This window comes from Coloeus monedula (assembly GCF_965178545.1).
Source record: "Coloeus monedula genome assembly, chromosome: 2".
Taxonomy (NCBI): domain Eukaryota; kingdom Metazoa; phylum Chordata; class Aves; order Passeriformes; family Corvidae; genus Coloeus; species Coloeus monedula.
Window position 1 is genome coordinate 70,368,712 of NC_138782.1, and position 21,973 is coordinate 70,390,684.

The following is a 21,973-nucleotide window of genomic DNA, read 5'->3' on the forward strand; positions in this document are numbered from 1 at the left end:
CATAAAAAGCAATAAAAGCAGTGAATGGAGCAGATGCTGATCAGGCACCCTTTTCAAACCAGCTGGATGCTGCCTTCAAAGGCACAGTTACCCCGTTGGCTTAGAATCCTTAGCTGGATGACTAAACTGCAGCAAAGCAGAACCCTCATTTTTTTTTAAATGATCCATGACTTGTATTTTAACAGAGACTGCTTTTTGTCTTTCTTCTAATCTTCTGGTGGGTATCTTTTCTTCTAACAACTGGGTATTGTATGGTTGATGCTCTTGCTCATTCATCAGTAAAAGGCTGCAGATGGGTGCTGCTCTCTGTTTCTACAATACAAGCTGAACACTTTAATTATAAGATCCTAGTCCCATTTACTGCTTCATATACTGTATCTTGAAATAAATGCATAAGCATCCACTGAAGTGCTACTAGCAGTGATGCATCCTGTATTTTGGCAAATCTCTTGGTAAGTGTGTCCCTTGCGTTCCTTTCAGGTATTCTTTGAGTTCTTTTCCTCTCCCAGCCCTGCTGGCAACTGACAGCACTGAGGACTTCATGTGCCTTTTTTCAGCTGGTAGCAGCAACAGCAGTGGTAAGACTACAGGCACACATGCTTTGAGACCTTCTGACTTAAAAGCATCTATCATCCCATCCCTGCATCCGGTGACATTTTATAGGTGGATAGGACAATCCAGGCAAAATTGTCTCTGGGGATGGCTGCTCTGCTGCTGGCAGAGTGAGGGGACAACTCCTGCCTCTGTGGCGTCCCCTTCCCAGTTGCCCCACCTGGCGCAGAGCTGGGCAGTGCGCCGAGCAGGGAACGTGCCTCCTTTCCTATGGGTCTGGTGGTGACAGCAGCTCCTGGCCCCTGGCCAGGGTGGCTGGGGCCTGGGACGAGGCTTTCAGAGGTCTGAGAGGCATCTGCTGGCCCAACAGCTGCTCCCAGCAGGCAGGCATGGGACTGGGACAGAGCAGCCTGCTGGGCACTGGAGCACAGCCTCATGGTGAGGAGGGGAAATTATAGGGCGGCAGGAAAGCTCAGTGGGGCTGAGGCATGAAGATGCTTGGGAAAAAGAAATGGGAAAGAGCCCATTAATAATAAGAATAAGTAAAGATAACTCTTTAGCACAGGACATAAGTGAACCTTCCCATGTCACAGTTTTGCTTTCTTCTTGTCTTTTCCTAAGGGAAAACATTCACATAACCAAACTGTTGATAAGCTTTGGAAAAGTATTACCTCTCATCTTTTCAAATCTTGAGGTAGTGAGGCCATTGCCAAGGTGATCATATATTTGTCACCCGTGAGTGACACTAAACCAAAGCAAGGGGTCACCCCAGTGACAGAAGAGCAACAAGAATTCCCCATGCCGTTGCTGGACTAAAGTGTTGGGTATGTCAGCAAAGGTTGGTCTGAGATTGCCTCGGGGAAAATAAGGCAGTCCTAGTTACACTGATCTAATAGCACCTACAGCTGCCTTTATCAGATTAGCAGTAATATGGAGATAAGGAACATGCACTGGATTAATTTTTTCAGGGAAAAAATTATGGTAGTTGTCAAAGAAGTTAGATATCATGGTATTTCTGCACATGAGATTACACAATTGATATAAAGCATGGGGCTCAAAGAGTTAATACTTGTGCTTTTTGCCCTTATGTAGAACTTTTGGTCTGAGTCAGAATTGTTCTGAAATCAATGGAAAATGGGACCTTTAAACTATCAAAATCCTGATGCTCTAGGATTACACTTGTCTCCAAAAGGCAGCATTGCTTTGTCAAATTAAAGCTTGACAAGTCATCAGGTGACAGCTCATTTTATTTTTGCTGTGACACACCTTATGCCTCCAGACACCTGCATATCCCTAAAGAAGTTATTTAAACTTCCAGAATATTCATTTCCCTTCCCTGTGTTTCCTTTTCTCGTCAAATCCAACCACCATTGACTGGGTATGAGGCTTCTGTCTCAGTTTGAGCTTCTCAGTCCTCCAGTGTTACAGGGACATAAATAAAAGCTGTGCCATGTGAAAACACAGAACTGTTCAGTACTGAGCAACTTTTGGTGCTGAATTAATTACACAGAAGAAAAATGTCAGTTGTGGGCATCATGGTGAGTTTAGGGCATAAAACCATGGTTTGTCTGCGGAAACCTTTCCTAGCTGTTCTTTGCTGGGCGCAGAGTGTGGTTGTGTTTGAATTTCTGCTGTTGGTAATGCAGTTAGGGCTGAAGACAAAACAAAAGGAAGCCTGTCTTTCTCCTAAAGGATTGATAATCCAATGTCCTGAGCCTGGCAACACTCACGAGCAGGTTTTATTTCATGAATATAAATAGTAGATACTTACTTGAGTATATATATCTACTTTTCAACTATAGCTACTGTGTCAAGAAAGGGCTCGACAAAAAGTTTCTACCTATCAGGATAATTTTTTATTCTTTACTTATTTTCCTACCCACCAGTGTTAGGTTTCTTGATTTGATTCTTGTGGGATAATTCTGTGTGACAATAAAGTAGATTGAGAACCAAAGAAAGCCTTGGTAGGATCTGGGATGTTGAACAGCAGCATTGTGGCCTTGCTTCATCCTGTGAATAGTTTTCAGCATTTCCATATTTAGCACACAGTGTATTTAAGAATTCAACTCAGACTGTAACTCTAGGAGGTAAACATTTTGTTTAATCAGGGTCTTACATATTTTCTTGGCTGTGTTCATCATAGGAAAACTTCTGAACTAAAATTTGGAAAAGAAGGTCAAAGAGGTTATTATTTCATTATATAGTCATGTTTTTATGAAGAAAAATGAAGTAGAAAGCACACTAGTATTGCCAGATCAATTTTATAATGCCAACACCTTTAAAGGCAGCAGTTGCTAACTAGTTTTACATGCTACAGAGCAGAAAAATAGTTTATGTTGCAACTATCCTTGCTCAGAAGAGAGGAAAAACACAAGAGCTGATTTCTGTGCCCATCTATGTACAGATGGGAGCCTATGTGAAAGGGAGATGTTCATGGCTGTGCCCACGATGTGCCAGTGGGTGTCAATCAGCCTTGTATCCTGGTGGCTATTGATGACGAACCATTAATTTTCACAGCACTTTGTTTCTAGTATTTTAATATATTTGAAGAGATACACAGCTGCCACTGGCAACAAAGCATCTCCTGATCATTGACCTCCCATGAAAACTCCAACAAACAGGACTGAACGATAAGGATTCCAGAATGTGTTTAAAAATACTTTTGCTTGTTGAATCACTGCACATGCTTTGCTGCATTCAGAGAGTTTAGTATTTGGGTCTTGCCTGAAGCTAATGACAAAAACACCTCTCACCCCTGTGAAAGCTGAAGGCCTGCTTTAAGTGCTGTGAAAACAAGTTCGGCACTTCTTGATGTCAATTTGATTACATGTAGGTGGATCTGATTACACTTAATGCATACAATGCCTTAATACCCTCCAAGGCCAAGAGAATTCAAAAAATGGCACTTGCTGAATGGTTTCTGTCCTCCAGCTTGTTCCTCTGAACTCAGCACCTCACTGGGAAGCATGACAGCAAGTTTTCTGTGCTAGCAATATTTCAATAAGGCACAGTGTATCAAGGTGAACCAGAGGCTATCCAGTACTCCCTGTTCTTGATGTCTTCATCACAGGGCAAATTTAATACCTACTTGATTTCACATGCTGCATTTTGCCTGATTTGTGTGACGAGATGGTTGGCATATTCATTCACTGTTCTCACATATGTGCTGCCTAAACACTGTGCTGAAAATAGCAAAATATTTGGGGGACTTCTCCTGCCCTCATTCTGCCCTGGAAAAAACTTGCTGTTGAAATGCACAACATCTTAAGGGTAATACTAAATAAAAGGAAGGATATCTCATTGATATGCAGATTTCTGTCTGCAAGTTGTGCTAGAGCCGCTTCATCATTTTCAGCGGAGTTAGTCTAGACTTCTCCAAAGTGTTTTCACACTTGGCTAAGGAGAAACAAGAACATGTTTTCTGTTCTCCTCTTATAGTAGCTTCCAGATTGACATCTCCATGGAGGAGTGAGTATCCACAACAAAGGCAGGCTGCATGCTGTGTTTTCCATGCTCCAGCTGCACAGGAGCCATCAGGGCTCCACGTAACAGGGTGCACTGATCTAGCTTCTCTCTCTCTTTGGTAGATCAGATTTGCTAAGTGCTTAATGGCACTGAAGTTCTCCTGGTGACCAGGCTGGTATTGCCTTCCTTACGTGGACTGTTAAAGTGCACTATTATTCGCCTACTCAATTAATTGCCAAGGAAACAGAGGAAATACGTGCCCAGAGAAGAAAATGAAGCCATTTTTATTTGCTGGCTAATCAAAATCCAATGGCTTTTGAAGACAGTGTGAAATGATCATTAATTAGGAGGGATACCTAAATCTGAAGTTCAAAGAACCCTGTACAAGCCAAGGAAACAAGGCCTGGAAGACAGAACTCACTCTCCCACTGGGAAAGGGTGGCTACATGGAAGTGCATGAGACCCATGACCTGTGGAGCATGACCTGCCTAGCTGCATAAATTTATCATGTTTTCTTGTTAGGCTTTATCCCAGAAGGGAGAAGGTCAATGCTTTCTAGCAACACAGATCCTATTCCTCCATGTCATGTTAGTTGTTTGTCATGCCAGGGACTGGGGCAGGGCATCTCTGAGTCTCTGTGGTGACCTGAGCATAGCCACTATCATGAACCAAGTGGAATGTCCTTAGAAGGTACTTTAGAAGAGTATTCAGGGCAGTAAAATAAAACAAAATTCATTTCTAAACTAAGAAAAATCTAGAAGTCTGAAGGTCTCCCAGCAGTCAGTGCCCTTAGCTTGCAACAGACCTTTGCTCTGTTTTCACTAAAAATAAGCTGATTTCAAAACTTACTGCCAATTGTGCGAAGAGGAGTAGATCTAGGATTCGTATCTTGCTTTTGCAAAGGATGTATATACAAAATATAACACCTGAAGGTATTATAAAAGATACTCTGCAAATACATAGAAAAAAGAAAGCATCTAATAATGCCAAGGCCACGGGTTCAATCCCCATATGGGCTGTTCACTTACCAGCTGGACTCAATGATTGTTGTGGGTCCCTTCCAACTCAGAATATTCTCTGATTCTTGTTTGTTTTTTTCAAAACAGTATCCCTGAAATACTTTTTGAGTGAAAACCTGTCTTCAGACTCAAGTCAGAGTTGGACTGTGGTTTTGAGAAGAACTTTTGCCAGCATTGTGTCTATTTATTAAAATAATTATGTGGTAACCCCAGACAGCTATATGGAAACCTGAGGATAATAGAAGAGAGCAAAACTAGAGAAACTTAGAAAATAAAATACAATTTTCCTAGAGTCAAAGGGCTGGGCTATTTCTCTCCTGGGAAGTAAAGACTTTAATACATGTAGATCTGACCCCAACCACTATCTTACAGATTAGCCTGAAAGATTGTGTTCTGGAAGGGCACGCAGAGAACTCCATGTGATAATTTCCTGGAATTTCTGGATTGAAACAGATAAGAGCTGCATGTTGACATCTGTGAATTGATGTAACCTTTTGTTTGTAAGCTGATCAGACTATGATCAAAAAAGAACTATGATCAAAAGCCTTAGATAAAGGATTCAATGAGTTAAATTCAGGAAAAAGAAGCAAAAAAAATTTTTAACTTTAGTACTACATAGATTGAAGTGGTATTTGCAGACTCCTTTACAGAAGGACTGCTTCCTGGTTAAATTTACTGTCTTATTTCTGAATGCTAAATCATATTAAAATGTGTATACTGATCAGAAATCTTCAAGAAGGCAGTATGTATGGTTCCAAAAAGTACAAGTACGGGGAAAAAAATAGAGTTATTTACAAATATGTCATATTTGGCACCTTCTTCTTGCAAATGAGGAAAATGAGGAAATATGGACATGATAAATAACATTTCTAAATCCTACAATTTTGAATAATACTATACTAACCAAAGTTATAGTATCATTACTCTTTATAGAGCAAATTGGAACAGATCTTCAAGAATAAGTACTTCCTCTTAATTTATAAAGTCTAGGTATTTTCATTGGGGTTATCTTTTGCAGTAATAGTGATACATGGAAGTTTGGAAACAAGGTCAGAAATGTCTAGACAAGAAGTGGAGTTTTGCCATGGATTTTAATAAAGTCAAATTCAGGCTTACTATGCGTTCTGTCCAGTACCATGCTACTTGCCCATGACATGACAGTCACAAGCCCTAACACCAACCTGCATTTGATGTAGTTCAGTGTGAATAACGACAAAATGTTTATGGGAGAAAAACTGTTGCAGTGACTAAGTCCACTTTACACCCCTCAAGTTGCCTTAAAAGTGGTCTCTCCTTACAACACTGTGCTACAGAGCTCTCCCTTTGTCTAGATCCTGCTGGTCACTGGCCCTCTCCCCCTCCCATCCCTTTTCCCATTGGCCCCTGTTATGCCATTCAACCTTGCCTCTGCCCCCAGCCCTCAGACTATTGGTTTTGGATGCTCTGCCCGCCTTTGGGAGTTTTCGGGATAAAAAGGGTGCGGGCTTTTCGTTGTTGCTCGTTCTTGCCTCTGTTCCGTTCAGGGTGTGTTGCCATTAAATGCCTCGGAGTTGCACACAGAGAACCCCTCTCACCTCTCTGTCTCCAGTCTGTGCATAGACTGTGTGTGTGAGCAGCTGCTCGCCACTGCCTGCGAGGGTGAGATCGTGTGCACGCGAGGGTGCTGGGAGAGCACCGCCTGAGCGTGTCCACGAGGGACCCAGTAGGGACAAACGCAGCATCGATCCACCGAAGTCCTTTCTTTAAAATAAACTACCTAGACCTGTTACTTAGATTATTGACTATTTAGGTAGTTAACTATTTACACCTGAAAAACTATTTTCAGGCCTGTATGGAGACATTTTTGTGTCCAAGTATACAAGTATTGAGCAGGCATGTGGCCAAAAGCTGAAGGCTGAAGTTTAATGCAAAGCGCAGTGAAAACATTGCTATGCAAAAAAATCACTTCCTCTCAAATGACTCTCAAGTCTTGTCACTAAACACGCATGTAGACAGTTTTCCCATGATTTATCAAGCCACATTTTCAAGGATGGAAATTCACCAGGTTTTCTGGACAAGTGTGTCAGCGCTTGTCATAAAAGATATTTTCCTCAAGTCCACCCACCAGCTCTGTTGTGACAACTTGTGACTGCTGTGTCTTGTCCTTCCACTTTTATCTCTGCCTCTGTCATCTCCACAACCCCCTGTGGATACACTGCTAGAAGACTGCTGTTAGATTCACCTTGCTTTGTCTTCTCCAGGCCAGAAAAACACATCTCCCGCAGTTTTTCCTTTTTTCTTGGATGCTCCATACACTTAACTCTTCTGCTAGTCCTTTGCTAGACTGTTGGCAGACTGACTGCACCCAACTGCTCCCAGACTGCCCTGCTCCTGGCAGGGGTGGTGGAACAATTCTGGCTATCAGGTGCCCTGTCACCCTAGGAGAGCCCTCACTGCTCCTGGTCCCTGAGGAGGTCCCTGACAATTCCATATGTACATTCATGCAAGCAGAGGAGAAGGGAATAATTCCTTCTGTCAGGCCGCTGCTTAAATTCCCACTATCCACCATGCTCACTGGTGTCCAGTGGCTAATCCTCTGAGCCACTTCTCCAGCCTTCTTGTAGGAGACAGCTCTAGCTACCCTTACAAAACCTTCCTGGTAAAATGGTTGTCATAGTTGTGTCCACTTTCCACCATTTCTGTACAATGGCAATTGCAAGGTGTATTTTAGGGGCAGAACACATTTTATATTTCCTGTTTCTAATTACCAAGATGTTAAAAAGAATGTGTAAACCACTTGATAATAACATGTGTGTTAAAGACTGGCTGGAGCATTTATTAGAAGAGCATTTCTTTATTCTTTAGCATGTCAATGTATACAGGGAGGATGGTTTTCCTGTTCCTTTTAAAAAGAAAAATACTAGGCTTTGATTCTCTGGTTTCTTTTCATCTTCATCTAGCATAGAAAGCTTCAGGGAAGGTATACAAAAAGATAGAATAGCAAAGAAATCACAAAAGGAAGATATCAATAAGAAGCACCACTGACAATTCTCTAAGCAGTTTCCAAGCAACTTTTAATGGAAGGTCAGGCACAAGCAAGATAGAGGGAGGAAAAACCAAGACATTATTTCATACAATGAAATGACTGTGAATGCTGCCAGTTACAGAGGAAATAGATTGGCCAGCCTGAGCACTTATTTATGTTTTCCTGTGAATACAAATGAAAATCCTCTACAAAGGGTACTATCAAATTTGAGCGGGAGTGTTAATTCCAGCAATACGTTTGCAATACTCCTCAGAGAGGCTTTCATCACTGAATATGTGATGTTGACTTTGTGGTAATAATAATGATCCTGCTGGACTCCCTGAGCTCCTTCTGCCTGAAGATCTATAATGCTTTTTGTCTTCAATTAATCATGCCTTACATTTGCAGCTTCAAGAATATTTGACATGAGTTATGTGGATGGGGCAACTGAAGGATAGAGGCAAAGCTGCTGTAGCTGTCCACACACATCCTAACACAGACAATGGAATGGCCAGAGGTGTGCCTTCAGCCAAGAAGAGACAACCATATGTGCAGAGAAACCTTGCTATCCAGCACTGTGGGCTGCCTACCACAGTTCCTTGTGGCAAGAGAGAGAGGTTGTACCTGAAGGGCATATTTCTGTATGTGCAACTCCTGTATGATGTTTACTTCTTTCTTCATCCAGCATCTGGCAGCTTTAGAGAGTTGGCAGCTGAAATAGTCCTTTTCAACCTGAGTGTCATAACAGGCAGTCTGAATGCATCACTTTGGTCCCAAAATCATAGAGCACAAAACATCTCTCTGTACTCTGTGGCTTGTTATCATGGTCAAGAAACAAAACCCCATGTGTCCATGCCAAAAAAGCCCTAGGAAGGTGTAGTGGTTTTGGTTCAAAATATTCATTACTTACTTGTTTTCCTTCTGTGAGATAAGAATTAGGAGAAAAGCAAAGCAGGCACAAACCTTAAACAGTTGCAGTACAATGAAAGAGTTTTATTACTAATAGAATTAAAAGTAAAGAGACAATAACAAAACAAAATTAAAGCAAATCCCCCCCCCCCCCTCCAGCCAGCACTTCTCTCCTTTTACCTAGCTCACACAAGGGATAACAGAACATGGGATGTTAGTCAGTGTTCCAGTTCTTGAAAAGTCTCTCTCTTATGCTTAAGGGAAAAAAGGGTTTTTCCTTCAGTTGCACGTGGTTCCCAAACTGCCACCAACAGCAGATCCGCCCGGAAACAAACAATCTGCTGTGTGTAGAACATCTCTCCCATGAAAAATCTCACAGTTCCTTCACACTGCAAAACATGGGCCATCACATGGGGTTATTCATCTTTTTAAGGATAAGTTCTTTTGGCCTGCACACAAAGGCTCTTCTTCGCCACAAGTCTCTAACAGCCTTTTACTACTATAAAGCCTGGCATCGGCATTCTTCACAATCTTCACAGGCACACGAAGATACTCCATCCCCCCATGTTCTTCAAATGGATTAAAGAGACAAACAGTTTGTGGTATTACAATTTCTTACCACGGCATGCAAGAAGGTTTCTTTTAAGCTGCCCGCCAGAATCGTGGCACCGCCCTCTTTTCTCCCAGTCGCCATGCTCAGCTCTGTCCCATGTGACTCACTTCTCTTTCTCTCTGACTGACACCGCCATGCTGAAGAGTGTTCTTGTTCAGCCTTTACGGTGGGGAAAACCTCGCTCCCTTTGTGCTGCTGGCTGCGTGGTGTCTTCTTCAGTTCAGCACGAAGTGTGCTGGCTGCAGACAGGAGGCTCTGCCGGCTCCCGTTGACTCCGCCGGCTCCGCATGGAGAGGAGAGGGACCCGCCGGTCCCCAGAAGCCGCGCTGGATGGGCTTAGCTGTGAGCAGTCCATGGCTGGTTTTAGCTGCCTGTGGCTCTGAGGCAGTCCCCCCCCCCAGCCACCCAGGGTCCGTGCCGCAGCGTGGGGAAAGGGGGAAAGGGGCAGTGGCCCCGGCCCGGCCCGGCGGGGCCGGGAGGCTCCGGAGCCCCCACCTCCCAGCAAGCGAGCTCCGACCAAAAGGGAAGTCCCGCCTTTCTGTGCGGTTTAAATATGTAAATTGTGAGAAGCGTAATTGGTCTTAAAGACTGTCCATCAACTCAGGGTCAACCCAATACATTCCACCCCTCGCTTCTTAAAATTTACATATCCAAAAATTACTTAAAATAGCAAAACCAGAGATAAAAGAAAACAAATTACATAAACCTCCACCCCTAGAATATTTACCACTTCTACAAAGTAAATTTCTTCTATTATTCTTCTTAATTTTATAACTTTATACTTGCTCTGCTTATTATTTTCTCCTAATTAATCTTCATCTCACAGTGCCCATTAATTGCCCGCATTCTCCACCATTTAATGTAGCGGGTTGAGTTCGAAACCGGGCAGAAACACCAATTAAATGTAGTGGTTTTGGTTCAAAATATTCATTACTTACTTGTTTTCCTTCTGTGAGATAAGAATTAGGAGAAAAGCAAAGCAGGCACAAACCTTAAACAGTTGCAGTACAATGAAAGAGTTTTATTACTAATAGAATTAAAAGTAAAGAGACAATAACAAAACAAAATTAAAGCAAATCCCCCCCCCCCCCTCCAGCCAGCACTTCTCTCCTTTTACCTAGCTCACACAAGGGATAACAGAACATGGGATGTTAGTCAGTGTTCCAGTTCTTGAAAAGTCTCTCTCTTATGCTTAAGGGAAAAAAGGGTTTTTCCTTCAGTTGCACGTGGTTCCCAAACTGCCACCAACAGCAGATCCGCCCGGAAACAAACAATCTGCTGTGTGTAGAACATCTCTCCCATGAAAAATCTCACAGTTCCTTCACACTGCAAAACATGGGCCATCACATGGGGTTATTCATCTTTTTAAGGATAAGTTCTTTTGGCCTGCACACAAAGGCTCTTCTTCGCCACAAGTCTCTAACAGCCTTTTACTACTATAAAGCCTGGCATCGGCATTCTTCACAATCTTCACAGGCACACGAAGATACTCCATCCCCCCATGTTCTTCAAATGGATTAAAGAGACAAACAGTTTGTGGTATTACAATTTCTTACCACGGCATGCAAGAAGGTTTCTTTTAAGCTGCCCGCCAGAATCGTGGCACCGCCCTCTTTTCTCCCAGTCGCCATGCTCAGCTCTGTCCCATGTGACTCACTTCTCTTTCTCTCTGACTGACACCGCCATGCTGAAGAGTGTTCTTGTTCAGCCTTTACGGTGGGGAAAACCTCGCTCCCTTTGTGCTGCTGGCTGCGTGGTGTCTTCTTCAGTTCAGCACGAAGTGTGCTGGCTGCAGACAGGAGGCTCTGCCGGCTCCCGTTGACTCCGCCGGCTCCGCATGGAGAGGAGAGGGACCCGCCGGTCCCCAGAAGCCGCGCTGGATGGGCTTAGCTGTGAGCAGTCCATGGCTGGTTTTAGCTGTGAGCAGTCCATGGCTGGTTTTAGCTGCCTGTGGCTCTGAGGCAGTCCCCCCCAGCCACCCAGGGTCCGTGCCGCAGCGTGGGGAAAGGGGGAAAGGGGCAGTGGCCCCGGCCCGGCCCGGCGGGGCCGGGAGGCTCCGGAGCCCCCACCTCCCAGCAAGCGAGCTCCGACCAAAAGGGAAGTCCCGCCTTTCTGTGCGGTTTAAATATGTAAATTGTGAGAAGCGTAATTGGTCTTAAAGACTGTCCATCAACTCAGGGTCAACCCAATACAGAAGGGTTCCAGGGGTTGATTTGGAGGCCTGAAATTGAAGAAGACCAATTATTAGTTACATTGAGAATGCTGGTCCACTGAGTAGTAATAGCAAGTACAAAATGAAACTTTTTTCTTTTAGATTCCATCTTGGTGAGCTGACAAGATGATAAAGTTTGGTTTGATAAAACTTTGCTTCTCATGGGTAGGTGTTCTGATGTCTGCACCAGGCTGATACTACAGCCTGTGTCTTCACATGGCACTTCTCCTTCCCCATCCAGCCCATCTTCAGGTTAAAAAAAAAAAAGAAAAAGAAAAAGGCAAGTGAAACAATAGTCTGAATTTGAATTTTTAACCAGAGAAACTATTTTTTGCCAGCAGTTACTGATGATGAGGTTCTGGGTCAGCATCCTATATGCTCAGGGGCCTGAACAAGAGCATCAAGAATCATTTACATTGGGAAGTCCTCAGCCTTGATCCTGCATTTAATCTGATAGCCCCATGTAGCTATCTTGGATACCCCTAGGACATGCCAGATTCATGTACCACCTCTATCTAGACGCTGTTAGCTCAGAGATTTAATATTGTCAGGTTGCAAAGGCTTTTTGCTATCTGGGAATAAGGTTCCCACACACACACACACACACACACACAAGACAGGCGGCGAGGAATTGCTGCAGCTGAACATGAGACTCTGGGAAGCACCTCTCTGCACATGCTCTTACGTGTGCTTTCCACAGCTGAGGGGTGATGCTGAGGCCACTTGTCTTGCTCTGGGCCCTTGCTTGCCAGGCACAGCTGGTTCGTAATCCAGTCCACTGGGACCATAAAGTGAAAAGAAGTCACATTATGCCCTTGAAATACATGAGAGCTAGTGGCCAGATAGTCCAGTACTTAAAGACTGAGATTTGAGTACAAGTTTACAACTGTGATGCCCATACTACAATTTTTTTGGAGAAATTGATAACAGATATTAAAGGGAGTGGACCAGCTTCTTAACAGGGTTTCAGCTACTGAAATCTGCTCAGGTTCTACTTCCAATTTCCAGCAGTGTACATAAGAAGACTTTCCAGAGGGCACAAGAAACAATCTCAGAGTTTATTCCACAGTATGAATGGGTTAGTTATAGTGCATTTTCCTTGTCCTAAAAATAAACTGAGTGAAGGTTTGAAGGATAGTTTTTGATAAACAAGTCTGTTTCTGTGTTCTGAAATGTGTTGTGAATTTACTTCTTTCTCAGATCAAGGGTAGCCTATGAACCAGGGTACACGTCTGACAATATATACTTATGGAAGAAGCTGATATAGTTCAAAGAACCTTGTCTGTAAAATACACTCAGATATATTTGAAAAAAATGCTGTGAAAATCTCAGTATTCTTATAACACTTCTCCTAATAGACATGATTTTTTATTTTTTATTTAAATGACAGCCCTTTCCAAATTGTATGCAAACCACATGCATCCCAAGCTGCTTCCTGCAAAGAAGGATACCAGTGAGAGCTAATTACATCCTTATTGAATGTGCTGAATTTAACCTGAAGCAGAGGACAGATTTTTCACAAGACATGCTCAGCAGTGGACATGGCAACTAATCATCAGGGGTGCAGTAATATCTTAAGGCTAGTGCAGCTGGTCTACAGAAAACTGAAATAAGACCTTAGACAGTGTGATTTGGGCTACACATAGACTGATACAGGGGCCAACAGTTGGGCTTCCCTCTATTGTCTTCTTCAGCTGCACTAGACCAGCTTTCTGTTCCAGACCCACTTGGCTGAGGTCACCTCCTGGGCTGAAGTCAATGATGCAGCTGACAGGTCTAGGTCAGAAGAGGCATGTGAGAGAAGATTTCTACCTCAGAGTAGGTTGATACTGGTTTTATCTGGGCTGCTCTGCTGTCGTCTGCAGAAGTGTGGTGCCTAGCTCTGAGCATGTGGGTTATGTTGTGGGTAGTTGGCTGAGAAGTGCTTTGGCAAGGCAGCACATGTCTCTGTCAGAGGTTTGTGGTGAGTGTTTCTTCTAAGACAAAAGGTTAATAGAATTTCAGTATTTTACTTACAAATCCTTTGTTTTCTTTGCTTGCTTTTAATTTAGCATTGTGAAAACTTCTTCAGTCATGATGGGAAAAGAACATCTTGAAGCCCATGAAATTGCAATTATCTAAATTTAAACTATCTTAGGTGAGTTATTTATCATGCTGAAGTCTTGGGCTATATGAGACAGCATTCCTCATGTTTGCTCACTACACTTCTTCCTGCCCTTAATATTTAACTTCTTCTTTACTTACTTTTAGGTTTGAGGGGTTACTTTGAGAGTTACTCGAAATTTTTTTCAAAGTAATGATCTGCACAGCAGCCAGCAGCTGGGCTTTTTAGTGGGACCACAGTGTGTGTATGTTCCACAGAACTACTTGCTTCCTTGTTTCTGAGGCAAATTTAAAGCTCTCATCTCAGCCTCCATGAAAAATCTTTTGAGTTTTTTAGAAACCATCTCAGCTGGAGCAGTTTCTTTTAAGCCAACAAAGCTAATGGTGCCTAATAGAACTCCTTGTAACTAAGGAAAAAGCATGACTGGATGAAACCTCTGAGTGGAATTAACTACCAGAAGGAATGAGTTTAAGCCCAGTTTAAGTTGTTTTTGGAGCAGCTGAAAATATTATAAAAAACAGGCTTCTTGCAAAAAACAAAGAGAAGAAATGACAGCAATAATAACAGGAAATTTGGGACTTTCAACTCATTCTCCATAATAGGCTTTAAAAAAAACATTACTAATGGGATGAAGTAAGGTAATATTATGGCTATAAAGACAAGGGACTGCAGGTAGGAGCTAAGAAATTAATCTTTCTAAATGTTGCTTTCAGGGCAGGGACATCTTGAACAGTAACATACAGATCTGCCTTTTAATTCCTAACCTGTTTCCTGCCTAGGTCCATTCAAATCTTGTCTCCTCTCTCTTGCAACACTTAATGGACGTTTAGTCACTGTTTCAGGATTTATCTAGCTAAAAATGACTCTTTTACTTTCTATAGCTTTTCCTAACACTGTACCAACTTACTGTTCTGTGGTCAGTACGATTCTCAGCCTTCCACTTCTCCCAGCTTTTGGCAGAGGAGTGAATGCAAGACAATGTACCCTTAGTCTCCTGGTAGCTGCTGTGCCCACCCTGATGCCGGTCCCATGTTCTTTCTCCCTCTCTTACTCTGATTGTGCTTGGTGAAATGTCTCAGGCACTTCAGTGAGTCATGCTGCTTTAAGACAAAACTGATGTTTTTGGAAGGTTTGGTTTTCAGCTGTATTGGTTCCCTGAAAAGCCTCACTGTAAGGTTTCACAGACTGTGGTGCCAGTCTGTGGGGAGAGAGCATCAGGGCTTCAGCTGGGTTAAGGTGCTACAGAGGAGTACCTTAGCTGATGGCATTTTGCTGTATGATTCATCAAAAAGGCACCCTTTCCTGTTCACAATGCACCTTCTGTTACTGCAAAATTATCTTACCTGGTGTCGTGGTTTAGGAATGGTATTCCCCAATTTAGTGTTCCCACTGAACCACTCCAAAGCATGCACTGCTCACTCATTCCCCCCTCCTGCTGCAGCAGCCTGGAGAGGAAAATTGGAGGCACAAAGAGTAAAGATCACAGGTTGAGATAAGAATGATTTACTGGAAACAGCAAAAAGAAAAGAAAATTAGCAATAAGGGCAACAATACTAATATTAATAGTAATAATTAATATTAATAATAATAATATTACAGAGTGTATAAGAAAGAAAAAAAGAGTGATTCACACGTGATTGCTCACATCCCAAGGAAAATACCCAAAAATAGCCAACAGCTCCCTCTGCCACACTATGTGACTCTTCTGCAATTCCCTCAAAATGACATGAGGTGGTATGGAGTAACTGTGTCCTGGTCATGCCCCCCTGGCTACTGCTAAAACTGAGCCCTGTCCTGGCCAGAACCAGGACAGCTGGTCTTGAAGACACACCATCCTGTCTCATCAGTGTTGCTGTAATGACCATTTCTTATCATGTCAAGTTCCCTGGACAACACTTCCCTGTGCAGCCTCTACCAATTCCCCATGGCTCTGCTGCATTAAGGGCCTCAGACTCAGGTCCCTTTCTTGACTTTTTTAACCTGCGTCAACAGATCATAATCACTCTCAAAGAATTAATTTCCATCTCCATTTGTGTCCTGCTGCCATTACATGCTCAGTTTCAAGATGCTCTTGACCACACGGTTATCCACGTTGGGGAAGCTTCTTCACATCCCTGCTGTTATCCTCCCTGAGGCCTCTTCTTAAGATTCCTTTATTCTGTGATACCTACAACAGGAAAAAATAAAAGAAAGATGACAAATCACTGGTGTGCTCAGTCTGTAGACTGCTCTGTCAGCCAGCATTGTATTGCTGTACCTCTTCTAATGCTCATATCTTTTTCAATACTTAATTTATGTTGCTGCAATATCTAAGAGCAGCATCCTGGTCCAGATTTCTGACTTAAGGGTTGGAAGGAGATTACTACTCCATTTTTATTGACTGCTCCATCTTTACTAGTTGTGCAAGTTGCCAGTATGTTGATCCATACAGTTCAAAATTCAAACCAGAGGGCAGTATGCATTGATAAAAATTATCTGAACAGCTCATTCATGTTGCTGGATTCAAATGTAGAAGCACTATCTGGAGTAATATCAGCAAAGAATTGTTGTCATTTGAATTCGCTTGGGAGTTTCACAAACTAGGAAACACTTTAAAAATTTATGTAATCAGAATTAAACTAAGTAAAATAAAAATTTTGGTAGGACTTTGTGGCTTGGCAGACTTCAATGCAGGCTGAAGAGACCTATTTCTCTGCTCCAATGTTTGTTTTTATGAAGACATTTTGTATATAATGATGTGGTGATATGTTACCGTGGATGTAGCACTAAATATAGCGTGAGAATATGTGTGCTATTTGAAGAGATCATACAAGGGTGTGTAGTGGGGGCTGCATTTGCTGTATGTGCAGTACCCTATTTATAACAGACATATAGAATGGATTTAGTGTACCAGAAGTCAGCATGTGAGCTGAAGACTTAAAAGGACATAGTGGTAGGGCTCAACAAACGTGTAAAAAAGAATACTGAATTAATGAAGTGTACTCAAATTTAGCTGCTTTTTGATATGCTAACAAAAACCATCTCTGGCTTGGTTTCATATTGCACTTAGTAGTCAATAATAAATATGACCTTGATCTTTCTATTTCTGGTGAGTGAGTTTTTTGCATCCACACAAATCAAGTGAAATCAAGTAAATCCTCAGTGCATAAGATGTGGCAAATTACAAAATTATGTGCAAATGCTGGTACATGCCACTAGGAGCCATGACCACTAGGCCTGGTCTCTGTTTTCTGGTAGGAAAAGATGTTTTTCTAGAGACTACTTCTCTCTTTCCTCCTTCAGAATGCTTAAACACACCTTGATACAGCTTTGATAAGTTTTCTTGACCGTGCAACTTCCATTAACCAGATTAGAGAAGCTGAGCATCTGCATTCTCAATATGACTGAAGAGTAATTTTTCTTCCCCCTGCCTTTTGCACAGGATATTCTGTTCTACTTCACTTTTCTTTGACATTATCTCCAGTGCTAACAGCCCTGAGGCATAAACTTCCTTCACAGAGAATTTAAATTTGTCCATAGGCTGTTGGTTTTGAACACTTAACCTATTTGAAGTAGGCATGACTTGCAGATTGATCCTGGAGACCAACAAAGGATGTGTTGAGGAATTTCATTGCCCCATAGCAGTAAAAGGAAATGAATTGGTAGACTAGTCTCAAGTTAAAAATTCTTGGCTTACTTACTTACAGGAAGCTGAAGTATCACAAAATCAGAAAATTAAAGATATACACAATTCTGACTTCTTCATCTGTGTTTCCAAAACAAATCATTACAATGTAATTGTGAACACAACTTGAGAAACTTTTAAAATTCTAATCAGCAATTATATATTTAAAGTATTTTGAAAGATCAGCTGTATGTGTAGCCATACAGAATTTTTCTCTTAATTGCATCATTCCTTCAAAAATCATGAGGATTTTTTTGGCTTCCAGGAATAGCAAAGATAACACAGGGATGTACCATCCATCCTGTTCAAAGAAATATCTCTGTCCAGCTTATTTTCTAAGGTCAGAAGCTTCTGGTCCTCTGATTCCTAAAGGAGGGAGTAGAGCATAAAGCTGGTTGATACCTGTCTACCACCTTCTCCTGTTGGTCTGGTGGGAGAGATGCCTGTTGCAATCCTGCCCTTTAGGGTTTAACACAAACTCCCTCAGCTGCAGAATGCCGTAGCTGCTCCTGGGTCTGACACACCCACTGCAGCAAAGGGAGGATGATGCCTTTGGGAGCACATGGAGACTCTTGCACAGCACCTCTCTCTCCTCAGTGAAGCTCACTGTCCAGGGTCTGTCACGAAAGGAGAACTCAGCATTTGGGAGCCCTGGTCTGAGCTAAAGTCTCTTGCTGTGTCTACTTTGAGCCTGACCCTGACCTAGGGACACTGCTGATCAAGGCTGGTACTCACTTAAATCTAAGTTTTTTAGTTTCTGTCTCTCATTTACATCACACAGGTGCCATTAACACAGGTGAACAGTCACTTAGTGTTTAGAGATCCCTGTTGTCATAGCCTTGTGCTCTTAAGGAAAATCTGTGCAAGAATTCAGGAAAACTAAGGAGTTTCCCTGAGTTCCTCATTGCCTGGCTCATGAGTCCCTTTTATCAACTCCAGGATGAGAACACAGATCTGCTACAGCTGCCAGAGACTGTCAACATACAGTGACTGAGGGAAACCTATATGCTCATCCTCACTACAGTGATGTAGGGTGTTTTTAGCTGAAGGCTCATGACCTTTGAGGAAAGTCATGCAGTGAAATGCAGACCATGGCCTGGACTGTGACATGCATTCAGCCCCTGGCCCTGTGGCTGCACCTCCACAGCCAGCAGTGCAGGAACACTGCAACATCTCTTCCTGCATAAATGAGGAGGAACACTTGGTTTATTTTCATTACATTGGTCTTTTATACATGGTTGCCTTATAGAAGACATCAGCATTGTAGGCAATCTAGAGCCTATATGCTGTGTTTCTATTACAGTTCCAGCTTTCCTGAAAGCAGAAGTTACGAGAGCCTAAAGACAGTATTTTCAAGAGAAGTCTATTCACAGATAAGGTTTATAAGGCTAGATTGTGTGTCAGAAGTACTGAACATACCTTTGGAATCCTGGGCCCAAATGTGCCCAACAAATCGTACCCAGGCTCACAGCACTTCTGAAAGTCCAGCATTCAGACCTCACGGGAAACTTGAGGCAAAGGCTGGAGAGGGACCCAGGACTGGCTTCCAAGTTTCTCTGGCTCAAGATGAACATTCCTGTTTACTCAAGAGAGCATGCCATGTTAAGCTCCAAGTGTAAAGGAAAATTTGGTCAGTGCAGAGTTACCAAGACTGTACTTTGGCAATGATGCTGGATTAAAATACCAGCTCTTCACATGAGATTTAATGAGTGCCACTAGGGAAGGTGAGGCCTGTTTGAAACTTTTTAAAAAAGAATTTTATTTAGTCAAGCCAAAGCATTTTCATCAAGAAGATAGAGAACTTTTTGAACAAGAAATGGAAACTTATTTTCTAATACAGGAGAAGGAACATACCTGTCCTTAATACTTGGTCACATACATGGTCTGCCAGAAGACAACATCCCCTTAGTCATAACCATAAAAGGTTCTGACAACTCTTCTTTCCTGCAGAAGGTCTTGGTTCTAGTTTGCAAGGGCACTGAGGCAGCCATGCACAAGCTAGGGATAGCTGGGAACAGTGCCTGGAAGAGAGCATGATGAGCCTTCCCACCACTGGCTCAGCCTAACCAAATCCAGGCACAAGTGTGGTGAGAGCTGCTCCAAAATTGGACAACCTTGAACAGAAACACTCCTGTGGCATTTTCAGAGTTTGAAAGGTTTTGTCTAGCTCTGATAATATTCTCTGCACTAGATAGAGCATGAGGACAACTGTCTCCCAGTGCCATCCAGATAATGGGGTGATTGTCTGCAACGAACTCTGTTCTCTTACCAGTCTTCACATGCTGGAGATCGCTCAGCTTCACAAAACTGGGCTTGTACAGGGATTTTTCCATTATCTGGGGCATAGGTCTTCCCAAACATTTCTACAGAATTAGTTTTTGGCTTATTGCATGGATGGGCCTCTTGACATGACTGATTGTGAAGGAGGGGAGGCAGGTCTGGTTTGTTAAGTTTTTAAAAAATTTATTATTAGTAGATGATGTTTTGACTCCTTTGGCCTGGCATCTCCTGCACCAAAGAGGAGAGCAGGACCTATGTAATGAATGAAACCCTGAATAGAAAACACTATTGTTTCAATTTTTTAAAAAAATAATATTACAAGGGCTAATTGCATGATTTAACATTTGAAAACTCTGCATTCCTTCTCTGCTTTGGAGAGTAAAAGGGCCTATTATCATTTCCAGGCCAGATGTTTCAGTTTATTGAGCCTGTTTGATCCCTGCACCTGTCTAAGACCAGCAGTTGCTGGATTAGTGGAGGGAGCTGAATTAAAAAATCTGGACAACTGTTACTGAACAAGTGAATGGTGTGAAAATGAACAGACTTTCGGTATAAAGGATTTACTGTTTGTGACACAAGGCAGTACACATCATTTATAGTGCAAAATGAGCATGTAGCCTTCATTCTGCATGTCCATGTGCTGGAATATACATTACAAAGTGACAATTACAGGAACTTCCAGTGAGGGAAAGAAAGGAAGGGAGGGAAGCGAGGGAAGCAAGGGACACATTACACCATCCATCTGTGAGACAGCCGTTCAGTTACAAGGAATTATATATTTTTTCTGGTGGATTATGCTGATTATAAAAAGAAGAATTTGGTTCCTGCCTCCACAGCAAACATTACTGTGCATCCTGAAGGAAGCAATGGCTTTTCACTTGCCCCTTTCCTGTCCTCTGTCTCTTTCCTTTGCTCCTTGCTCCCTTAAACATAACCATCGGATACATTTTCTTGCTTCCTGGTTTGTTTTTTTTCTCTTTTGACTAAATGAACTGTGCCATGTGACTTACAGAAGTTGTTTCATGTCTCAGGTCTGTTCAATCAAGTCACAAATGTGGCCAGCCCTAGTAGGTCAGAGCCCAAGATCCCTCCTGCCTGGTAACCCATCTCTGACAGGCAAGATTAAGTGGATGGCTGGTATTCATACATCTTTACGTCTTAAAACCCCTCAAAACAAATATGTGTCAAATGCACACTCTAGGGGATGAACTGCAAGAGGTGGCACCGTGGAAAGTTGTTTCACAAACTGCCATTGACTTCTGCCAGGGAAGGTTAAACTTTACTGGTTCCTATTACCCCAATTTACTGCTTATACAGAGCAGAGCCTAAAGAATAGGGGAGATATAGGTGTGAAAGTGAGTTAAGTGAAGATAAATGGCTTCCACTGCTGTGTGAGGTGTCTTGGATCATTTCCCAGCCCTGCCTATTTAGTCTGCCTCTTTCATTTGGAAAAAGTCAAGTGTGTATTCGAATACTCAGCACAAAGTTTTTCCTGCCTCTGCAAAGATCATGCCTAAAGTTGATTGGGTTGAAGACCATGGATGTTACTTCTGATTTACACGTAGATGCATAGCAAAAAAAAGTGACTTGTCCGATATCAAACAACTCATTCTATGATAAGAAGTGAAACCAAACATCCTCTGTGACAGCTCAGGGGTTTAACTACAAGTTCTTAAGCCTTCCAGCCTTTTCAACAGCATCTTCAGTGCTTTACTTATCTGTAAGCACTGACCCTGGTTTTGTGCAAATAAGCTGACCTAAGTGACTATGACTTGAGCAAGGACAGTTTTATGTGTCCGAGTGCAAAGATAGGCTTGGTCCATGTTCATCAGGAATCATTCTCATGCCCAGAGAGGAGGCAGCTTGTGAGGCTGGTTTGGAGACTGGTATGACAGAGACGAGCCTTGGATCTTCCCAGAACTTTCCTAGATGTTATTGCAAGGCGACTGAGCCAGTGCACAGGCAGGTTGCTGAATATAGACCTGATGTGCTGGCAGTGCAGATGTTCTCTGCATTTGGAAGACACTGTGTGGAGAAATCTTAGAAATCAATTTGTTCCAGATTTCAAAAGCTATGTTTGTGTGCCCTCTCCGTCATTGCCATATTTTACTGATGCAGGTTCCTAAACTCCAGGACTTCCAGGGGACTAGC